The sequence below is a fragment of the Crotalus tigris genome, unplaced genomic scaffold (assembly GCF_016545835.1).
Source record: "Crotalus tigris isolate CLP2741 ecotype Arizona unplaced genomic scaffold, ASM1654583v1 scf7180000017601.7605149639:7615979, whole genome shotgun sequence".
NCBI classification, from domain to species: Eukaryota; Metazoa; Chordata; class Lepidosauria; order Squamata; family Viperidae; genus Crotalus; species Crotalus tigris.
This window is the reverse complement of record NW_024096505.1, coordinates 707,009-718,200: the sequence shown is the minus strand read 5'-3', so window position 1 is coordinate 718,200 and position 11,192 is coordinate 707,009. Positions and strand designations below refer to the sequence as shown.

The following is an 11,192-nucleotide window of genomic DNA, read 5'->3' as shown; positions in this document are numbered from 1 at the left end:
CCCCCCCCGGAGCCTGCCAGCCAAAATTCCTTGGCCAGTGGGGTCCATAGCATTCCCTTTTGCCAGAATGAGTGGAATGGGCCACTCTCATTGGAGATTGTTAGCCTTTTCATTAAAAATATGACTAATCTTTTTGTAATAACTAGGCTCAAGCTATAGTTAAGTTAAAAGAGAAGGGGAGGAGAAAGAAAAACTTCAATATATAATAAACAAATTTGCATTTATCAAAACCAAGATACATATCAGTCTTAATACATGTCTTTGGAAGATAATTAATTTTTTTCAATGGAGAAGTTAATTTTTTTAAAAAAATAATAATTCATAGTTACAGTTTTGTCACTTGGATGAAAAGGTGGTATCTCAGTGTTAGCATGTCAACTGAAATTTTGCACTATTATTATTAATTATGTTGTGCTCTAGATTTTATATGTACATCTTTCATTTCAGATATAAAGTTTATATTGCATCGCTTTCTTCCATACATGATTGATTCAGAAGCAACTGAATTTGAAACCAGTTATCAAACTAATAAAGCTATAATACAAATGAATTCACAGCATGCACAATAGTGTTTGATTAGATGAAATTTATCTTGAAGAAGGAAGATTATGTTAGTATTTACTGACTTCTATAGATTCATGAAGTAATTAAAAATGCTTTATATTTTATATGTTTTGCAGTATACCATATAATTCCCATGCTCTAGTATATAGATACACAGGAAAAGTTACTGAATTAGTGGAGCTATGATATTTATCCAATATTTCGTTCTGTATTGTACATGCTTATACAATAGAATTTAATTGATGCTTGTTTAAAAGGTGTTTTTGTTGTGTTTGCTGATTAACATGTAAAATTTAAAATGTATAAAATCTTTCCCTAAGGCAGAGAATTCCTTTTTTATTTAGGCTGTGAATCATTACATGGATACGCTTCTCAAGCTTTGCAACTTAATCTCCCCTCCCCCACACCCCTCGCTTATTCCTTGCTGAGTAGAAGCTAAACTATTGCTGTGATGTGAAAAATAGATCATAACTCTGAGGAGGAAGATCACACTTCATTAAAACAACAATCAATGGGTTCCAGTTTACAAAGGAAAAGAAACTAAGAATAATAGGAGGGAAGATTTTTTTTATAAAGATGTTGAATTGTGGAGCGGGAAATTCTAGAATTCTGATTGGGTGTCTGGATCTTTGGACCATGCAGGGAAAACTGGATAAATTATGTAAGGATTTATTGTGTTATTGTTGAGAACCATTTTTTTTTTTTTTTTTTTTTTAGAGCAGGCAGGCATTCTGGAAATAGTCTTTGTCAGGAAGTGAGAACTTTGACAGGCATTAGATGCTTCTCACCAGTTACTTTATTTCAATTTCCTTATTAGGCTAGTTTTCCTCAGTCCCAAAGGGCTGGGACTTCATTGCTTCTAGTCAATTTCATTTTTTAAGCAGGATTAACAGAATAACAGAATTGGAAGAGACCTTAGAGGTCATCTAGCCCAACCCCCTGCTCAAGCAGGAGACCTATACCATTTCAGACAAATGGCTGTCGAAATTCTTCTTGAAAACCTCCAGTGATGGAGCATCCTATCCTGCTTCTGTTAATAGTAAGCAATGTTTCTATATATATTTTTTCCAGCAAGGGCAGGATTAGGGGATTGTTACCAGCAGGACTAGTTTAGGTCTGACAGGTTTATGTGAAATGGGAAACTGAACCTGGTCCCTCTCATGTTTGCAAGGTCAAGAAGAAATTTATGAAAATAAACTCCCATCTTATTTCAGTCATAATGCTATGAAGTCACCCAATAAACTTCCAACCTCTTGGGGAAATTGAGGTGGATACCTATTATTTTTATTACTAGAAACCTTGTTGCAACAGGATTTCATTAGCTTTGTGTTCTTAAAAGTCCAATGTAGATTTCCAGCTCAAAGGTCTTTTTTAGGTGCAACTGTGGGGTTTTTTTTTTTTTTTGGTTTTTTGTTTGCTAATAAAAGGTTTGCAAAAGATTAAAACTGGAAAGGTTGCACTTGCATGTAAAGTAACATACATAACCTAATACTTTTGTATCCCAGCAAAAATGGCAAGCCACTTTTCTATATCATTGCCAAGAAAACTACGCATACACGTATGTGAAACCATTAGGAGTCAAGCTTGATTTGAATGAGATTATATTTTATGAGAAATGGAAATATCCCTTGGATATGCCTTGGCTAATCCATCTACCTAGGACCCTCTATACTTCAAGCCTACAAGTCAACCACATTTGCTAGAAGAAATGAAGGTGTTATTCTACCTAATTTATAAGAAAGTACCAAAGAAATCTATTTCTGATATGTGTATAGGATTGTCCTACAAATCCATCAAAGTAAATTGGAATTTTGCTTGGAATAAATGGTTTTAGATCAGTGTTTCTCAACCTCAGCAGCTTACAGATGAGTGGATTTCAGTTCTCCAATTTCCTAGGAGTTGGGGAAATTCTAGAATTGAAGTCCACACATCTTAAAAGTTGCCATGATTGAGAAACACTGGTTTAGACCTTAAAGCACAGTACAATACTGTGCCATTACAGTTAATATGCATGAATTCTCCCGATGATTGTACTATGTGGTTTTTAATTGTTTGATTATTTTTAATGTTTGCATTGTTTGTATGTCTGTTTTATTTTTGGGAATGGGGGGAACTACTGCTTATGTTCTAATTAAAAACTATCCAGAGATGTGAAATAACAATATAAATTGAATAAATAAAATTGGCTCAATAAATTTGGCTGTTTGAGATGAAAGACAAGTTCTTCCTGCGCAGCAGTTGACCTGCAGAAAAGGAGCTGAGTCGGTGGTGAAGGAACAATATCCTTTTGCAGGACAAACTACCTGGAACAAACTGTATTTCCATTTATTGGAAGAGTATGCACAGAAGTCTACAGCCCTCACAACTGCTGCATTGCCTGATGCAATCACCTTACTTGACTCAAAGATAAAGCTGTCATTAACTTCAGCAAGGACTAGAATTTTGATTTTCAAATAAAACCATTCATTTAGGTGGCATGGTAGGGTACCATATAAACATAAATAACTCCGAAGTGATTCCATCGGCTTCAATAAGGCTCCAGATGGAATTGTTATACCCTGAGATGACTAGGCACTTACAGCCTTGTGTGCCAGACTTAGAAAAGATTTGAACTGCTTTTCCTTTCAAGCAAGTAAGTTTCACTGGAAGTTGGGTGAAACTATTTAAAATCCAAATGCTTCTGCTTCTGCTCATATAGAGACCAATTTGAGACCACAGCAGTGTCTTAAAAGCTAAGAATGCTCTATTTCCTCTCCACCTCCTCCCCCCATTATCTTTCTGAATGGGGGCTGTCCAGATTTTTGGGTTAGTAGTTTTTTGGAAAGAAAAGAGTGTGCTGATCTTTGTGTGCATGCAGAGTGATGGACGCTGTGGGGAGAATGGGTCTCAGCGTGCCATTCGCGTTTCTGCCACCCGTTCTCCCTCGCTCGCTCTTGCTCTGCAAGGCTGTGTGGGTGGGTGGTTAGCTTGCAGGGAGGGCTGGGTGGGTGGCTGGCTGTGCGGTTGGGAGGGAACGCAGACAGGTGGGCTGGACGAGTTTTCGCGGTAGTGGAGGTTGGCCGAAAAGGAAGAGGGCGGCGAAGAAGGCTGCGTAGTGAGGTGCTTCACATGCCTTGGGCAGGTGTGTGCGTGCGTATTCCGTCCCTTAGTACAGGCGGGTAGAGGGGGCGGACTGCTTGTGTGTAGGCAGCAGGCAGGCTGGCGAGAGGTTTGTGCTCAGCAAGCGGCGCCTGAGATGCGGGCATGTGATCAAAAAGCAAGTGGGAGAGAGGAAGAGGAGGAGGAAAGAGGGAGGGAGCCGGCTATACTCTAGATGAGCCAGGAGTTTGCAAGCTCCGAGGCGCTGCCGTAGGGCAGCCGGCGGGGAGGAATGTGCCTCACAAAGGACGCGCGCGCGTTTGGCAGGCCGCCTGGGGCGGGAGTCGCCGCGTGTGTTGGGGTAGGAGAGGAGTTGCTCGTTTTCCCTCCCTCCTTAGGAATCCCAAGCGGCGAAGGAGCGGCACCCGCAGTGTGAGGCTCCCCCTGGCTGTTTGGAGCGGGCTGCGTGAGAGAAGCGGCGGGGAGGGGGAAACGTCCAGAGAGCTGCAAAGAACAGCAGACACTTCATCCTGCGGCACCAGCAGGAAGAGAGGCTGTGTGCGCGAGGGAGAGCCGAAGCCCATGTGCGCAGGTGGGCAACACCCGTTTCCACTGCATTGTCAGCCGGTAGTGGCTGCAGACGTGAATTTGGGGAGGGGAAAAGAGGAGGGAACAGGACAACAGATGGGAGGTCGGCATCCAAGAGCCAACGGCGAGTCCGGGATGCCTCTGGGTACGTGTGTGTCGTGGGTGCCAGTCTGTCTTTCTCAGTCTCAGAGATTGCGGCTTACAACTTGATATCTTCCTTTGGCTGGATGGAAGTGGAAGACTGCGAGAGAGCTTGAATCGAGGGAGGGAAAATCAGGTTTGTTTCTCCTCCCCTTAATTTTGCAACCGCTGACAATGTAAAAATGCACACGCATGCAACTGTAAACTGAATATGTGTATGGTGTGGCTCATGGCAACGTCAGCGGGCATATCGGAACTACCTTGCGTTTTGTTGTTACTTTGCGATTTCGACTTAGAGGAGCTGTAGAGGGGAAGGAAGAGAGCGAAAGCAGCGTGTAGACACCTTGACAAGTAGCTTGGCGTCGAGTGAGCAGGGAGGCTTGCTTGCCATGTGCAAAAAAACACGGTTTTTATTCAGGAGTGATTTTGAGGGAGGAGGAGATTCTGCGTGGAAGAGGCAAAATGCAACGGGGCACTGGAATCCGATTTAAGATAAAATAATCGCTACCAACCTGTGTCCAGATTTTAAGGGATTATCCTCCAACTTAACTTTTATTAGTACAGTATAGTTTGATGGCAGTGGAATAGCACTGCTAAGGAAAAACTTTTATGATAGGGGACTCATTGGACTTGTTTGCAAAAAGCATATAAAAATGTAAGAATATTAAAGATATAAAATGATCAGGATTTCTGATGAGACTGATCCATATGTTGGTTGAGACTAGTTATGTTACATATGAAAGTCCTCTTAAACATATCTTTGTTCCCTTTAAATTTTATTTTCTAGCTTCCAAAATGTAGAATATTTTGTAGAATAATATTTCATGTAAACTGTATGCTTATGATGGAGTCTGCATTTATTACTAGATAATTATGGCAATTTGCTACACTTTTAGGTACTATTATATCAGGCGGTGTAGCAGATAAAACATTAAGCCAGGGATTGTATTTTACTTTTTCTACCTTTCATGCAATTTCATTTAAATAAAATGAATACTTAAAAGCTGAAATCCTATGCTGAACTTTCTGAGAGTGAGTGGGATTTACTTTTGATTACACATGTATTAGATTGCCTTATAAAAACTTAATGGGCATAACGCATCTATTGGTGAGAATGCCTGAGACTTTTTCATGCATTCTGGACTAGAGTTTTGGATGTGACAGTTAGCTACAGGAGATGTAACAGATATTTCATTTCTCCCATTTAACTATAGATGGCAGTGTGAAAACCAAAGACAAACACTGGTAGAAGTTATTTTTTGCTCTCTGTGAGAAAATGAAGACAGTGTATACATGACTAGGCTCAGGAACTTGAGAAACCACAGGTATGTAAATTGATTAATCTAACTGCCTATGCAATATTTTCTGTGTTCTGAAAATTGGCCACTTTTAGGCATGATTTAACTTAAAACATCAGATGTATTTGACCTGAACAAGTTTAAAAAACCAAAGGATACAGAAAAGTATATATATATATAACAGTTTAGAAGATGGGAGAAGGGACAGCTTGTAAGATTTCTTGAAAGCAATCCTCTATAAAGATTTTAAACCTTGTAACATAATGTTAAATAAATGTAATGTTGTCTTCTGCTGTTGTTACTGCTGTCACTAACAAAATTATGTGTGTATATACGTGCTCTGTACAACCTTTATTTCAAATACAAGCATGCTAATTAAAGTTGGCAGCTTTCTCCTTGAGTGGTCTAGCACCACAATCAGAAACACATTTATATACTGAACCTCAGCCCACTTAAAAAGTAAGTTAAATTAAAATGAATTGGAATTATATGTCTGTAAACATGTATAGAGCATCAGTGTAGTTAAAAATGGATTTAGCATTACTGTGGGATGAATAGTAAAATTATTTTCCTGGCTGGTGAGATAAAGAAAATCATATGTTTTAAGAAAGTGATAAGTACAAGAAACATCTTTGCATAAATTACTCAATTTCCAATAGTGAACACATCTTTTTGTCTTGCAGGAGACAGGTGGGGTCTCTGACCTCATCTTGGGGCTCATAGGCATCCATAGAGTCCTAAGGCATCTCACTGCTTCTATATCCATCTAAAATTTAGTATTGTATCAAGAATGAGCTTCCATGCCTCTCCAGATTCTGGATAAATTAGAGAGAGGGAGGGGAGACTCTCTCTTGAAATCATGCTGAGGTTTTGCAATTCTTCTAAAACATATCATGACATCAGGAGCAAGCTCTTATCCTTATCTAGGCTCAGGGAAAGAGTAAGCACACTGACCTTTCACTGGGCTTTAGAGATACTCGGAAAGCAAAATGCTTCTTGATTTTGAATGCTTTCAAAACTCCATGTGACATCAGAGGTGAGAGCTTGCTTGTCTCCTGACCCAGGAGAGAACAGATCTAGTGGCGCCCACAAATTTTGGCCGTCTGTCAAGGTTAGCAAAATTGATGAACTGCTGATCATTGCTTCCAAATTACTTTAGATTAGTTAACAGTTTTGTTGGATCTCACATTTGATACGCCATGTTGCACAAGAATGAATACTGCATGCCAACAATATACATTGCAGATGTCGCAGTAGACTCTTACAGTGGGAATTACTGATCATTTTAAAGTAAATTTTGAAAATCATTAAAAGTGTTTTGTTATTGCAATAGGAGCAAAAGATTTACAATTAGTTAGCAATATAACCTTATTAGGAAAGCCAATTTGAATTAAATAAATATTAAATTTACTTAAAACAATTTTTACTAATCATGTGTAATCATTAAATTGCAAGAAAAGAGTTCAGTCTTAAAACTGTAGTGTTGGAAGCGTTCACTGAGTCCAACTTCTGTTCAGCACAGGAATGAAAATTAAAAGCATCCCTAAAGATGAGTACCTAACCTTCTTTTAAACACATCTAGCAAAGCAGAGCCCATTGCCACTTCAGGTAATTGATTTCACAGTCAAATCTGCCTTCCTGTAACTTAAATGCTTTATATGCCCTGCATTTTGGAACAATGGAGAACAAGTCTTGACCCACCTCTGTATGACATCAGTGTTTGAGGAGTGCATTCACCCCTTCTTTCCATTCCCTTTCCACTTCCCCCCCCCCACCTCTCTAATATTTCTCCAGGCTAATCATTTCAGTTTCTTCAGCCCTTTTTGCTACTCCCCTGATTATCTTGTTATCCTTCTCCAATGTGTTTCAATTTACCTGAATCCCTTTAAAAATGTAATACCAGAATCTTAGCTATGTATTTGCCTTTCCCTAATGCCCGTATACATAGTTCATTACTATCCGTCAAAAATTCAGTCTCCTTGGAGACAGAAAAAAAAATGGTGAGAATAAGCATTATATCCAAGCATGTAAATACTTGTATCTCTATCCTAAATATAATTATTTGAGTAAATATAATTACTTGAGAGTATTGAAATCAGCACTTGGAATTGGGGTGCTTGAAGAGGAACAATTGTTATATAGAACTTCACTGCTTTGAACCAGAAATTTAAAATTTATTGAATTGTTTGTATTCCTGGCAGTACACATGTGAGTGAATGTATAAACTTATATGTAAAAATGTAGCAGTATGTACTCCTCTTACAGTAAGAAGTCATAAAATATTAACGGTTATGTCTAATGTAAGAGAAGCAGTAGGAAGAATGCTCTACTGAGGGTTCTTATTACAGAGGCTTCGCTATGCAACAAGTACCATTACTGTACATTATGATAAATTGTCATAAATAATTGAAATAAACATCACTTTCCAAATGCTTGATCTGTATGTTTTGATCTGCTCATGCAAGTTATTGAGAGAACAACACAACAGTACACTACAAATCAGCAAGGTTTCCCAGGTTTTTGTGTAAACTGGTACTAATATGCTAAACTGTTACATAATTCATCTACAGTATGTGAATATTAGACTGTTGGTAATGAAGTAAATTAATCTCAGAAAAAAATAACAAACTAGATACTTATCTTTTTTTTTTTTTTTTTTTTGCTTTATTCTATTTGGGCTCCATTTCTACAATGCAGCCATCTCAGCAGCTTGCATTCCTGCTATTTGAGTACACACAACATGGATTCCTACATTCTTTTTTGTGTGAGTCAAACCGCACAGATAATGATCAGAAACTGGATTCCAGCCAAAAGGCAGATACTGATGGTTTTTCTTGCAGACAGACTTCAAGGATGGAGAGACAGTGAGCACAGATGGCATCCTGTAACTCATACCTGCATTGGAAGAGAACATTGTAATAGTAATACGTTTAGATTTATCTGGCTTTTGGACGAAAGTCAACAGTCTTAATATTTTGGATGTATAAAATATAAACTATAATCTTAATAGTAGACCATGGGCTTTATATGCAAAAACATCCCAAATTCAATCCCTGGTATCCCCATGTAAGAATTGAAGTTGGCCTAAAAACAAAGAGATGCAGCCAGTAAGTACAGATCTGATTGAACTATATTTCCTATTTCCAAAAGAACCAAACCTGAGGCAATATATTCTATTTAGGTTACATCAAAAACTTAGGCTCACCTAGTTCAGCCTGTACATACAAAAATATTTGGAAGTATTTTCTGTGTAAGTTGTTCACTTACTAGCTACCAAATGTATCAGTGTAGTGTCATTAGTCATATATTGAACGCAAAAGGAGAAGGGGCTGGCAGAGGATGAGCTGGTTAGATACTGTCCTGTATGCAGTAGGCATGAGTTTGAGCAGACTATGGAGACAGTGGAGGATTGGGGGGAGGGGGCTTGGCGTGCTGTGGACCATGGGGGTTGGACATGACTTAGTGACTGAATAACAACAACATTAGTCTCATAAGCTGATCGATGAAAAATGCAGTCTTAATCCCATGCAAGGTATTTCATAGATTCAAAGTCCTTCTCAATTTGAAGCAGCATGTATAATAAATTGTGCTCCTAGAAAAGTAGGAGTTTACTTTTTGTAAAATGTCGGTATTGCTTGGGTTTGGGTGCTCAAAAATGGACCAGTCATATTTTGCTCATTTACTATCAGTTGTTTGACTATTAAGCCACACCTGCTCTGCATAAGTGGCAGCCTGTCATTTTAGTGCATGGTAATGTTTGTGAAAGGCAGTTGAAAGATCCTTTTGCTTTTTAGACACACAGAGATTATCTTGTGAAAGAGTTTATACCATCTTAATTTCCAGTTAAACCATAAAATCCAATTTATATAAGCCGTGTGTTGCCTATATAAGGTATTTCAGAACCCAGGAAGGAAGGAAGGAGATTCAGGAAGGAATTGTGGAACAATAACTACATGCAAGTAGCTACCAGAGAGATATAAATACATTATTATTATCATTGAAAATACTATCGTCACAATTGGCATCTATCTTCTGAATATGGTTTATATGAAGTTTCCCCTAATTTTATCTCAATAATAATAGCCAGTGAGGTGGATTGAACTGCAACTAAAATTGTGATAATGCTAGTTTAATAGAATTTTATCAAACTAATCAGGATTATATTCTCTTCTTATTTGCTAGTGGAGAAAGATAGAAAAGAAAATAATTGTTAGTGGGCATATGTGTCTCCTTATATTTTAGGTATTGCCAGCAGAGTGGCTGGGTTTTAGTGTGATAGATACACATATGCTATGGATGCTTGAAATATAGCACATGTACATTTCTATTTATTTCCTACTCTTTGCCAGTTATTGACTAGAAAGATAAAAGTAGAGCCATTGTATTTGGAACATTTAATAAGCAAATGAGGTGCATGCTTTGTCCTCGATGTAGGTAAACTAAAAGTAGTTCTATTAGTTCTAAATTTAGTTTAGCAGAACTAAAATCCAATCAAATTCCCGCCTAGCCTACTATTCTACTTCTTTTAAAAAGATTCAAACTGTGGAATTCTACATGTAATCTAGCAAGACTTTATTAGTTTATGTACAACTGCTGTATTTTCTATATAAGAAAAAGGTACTTTGCTTAAGTTTGGGAAGACTTTGTGCCTTTATAATCTTTCGGGTAGCTGTCTACATGATGAGGAATAATTCACATCCTTTTTTCCTAAAAATTCCAAAGAACATTAGGTGGCACAGAGCAGAAATGCCTAGAAGTCGAGAGAATCAGTAATTTGTCAATGTAATTGCAATGTAACAGGAAAACTGTTCTGTTACGGTTATACAAGAAACTGAATAACAGCATCTTGTAGAAGAACGTTGCTTTTGTAATTAATATAATTTTCCATTTTGTTATAATTAGGTTTTTTTCAATTTTTGTTAAAAAAGCACTAAATGAAAGGCAAGGTGCCAGAATGAATCAGGGGAGAAAACAGAAACATATACTTGGTGATAGGAAAGTGTCAAAGCTACATTCATTCTTTCATTCATTCATTTGTTCATTCATTCATTCTCATGCGCGCGCGCACACACACACACACACACACACACACATACACACATATACATTTTCTGGAGATTTTCATCCTTTTAAATTTCTAATTTTCTAAATTTATTTGTTTTTTATTCATTTATTCAATTTCTAGATCTTCCCATCTCAGTTTTTTTAGAGTTAAAAAAATTACAATTAAAACACAAAAATATTTTAAAACAATGAAATTTCATTACATTTAATACCATTGGATGGTAGAAAGAGTCACAAGAGTCTCACTGGATGATGAAAGAATCTGAGCAAGATGGAAACATTCCACTTGACATCACAGTAGATATGGGAGAACAGAAGAGTAAAGAGCAATATTTAGTTTAGAAGTTGTGTGTAAATGTCATAACTAAATGGATCACATACTCAACCTCCAACTAATTTATGAGGGCAAATATAGTAAACTATTAAAATACATACTCCATAGGGAACAATTACAAATTA

At 37.6% G+C, this 11,192-nt stretch overlaps 1 long non-coding RNA gene across 6 annotated transcripts in view; it reads left to right on the top strand.

Annotated features, from left to right (window-relative positions):
• Positions 1 to 3,596: 3,596 nt before the first annotated feature.
• Positions 3,597 to 11,192, top strand: part of LOC120319398 — a 30,952-nt gene continuing 23,356 nt past the window's right edge. Inside the window, exons 1-4 of one of the 6 annotated variants that reach the window (XR_005559752.1) lie at positions 3,597 to 3,685; positions 4,041 to 4,234; positions 4,414 to 4,507; positions 5,586 to 8,101. This is a non-coding gene — a long non-coding RNA (uncharacterized LOC120319398). The other 5 variants (XR_005559750.1, XR_005559755.1, XR_005559753.1 and 2 more) reach the window with 5 other exon arrangements.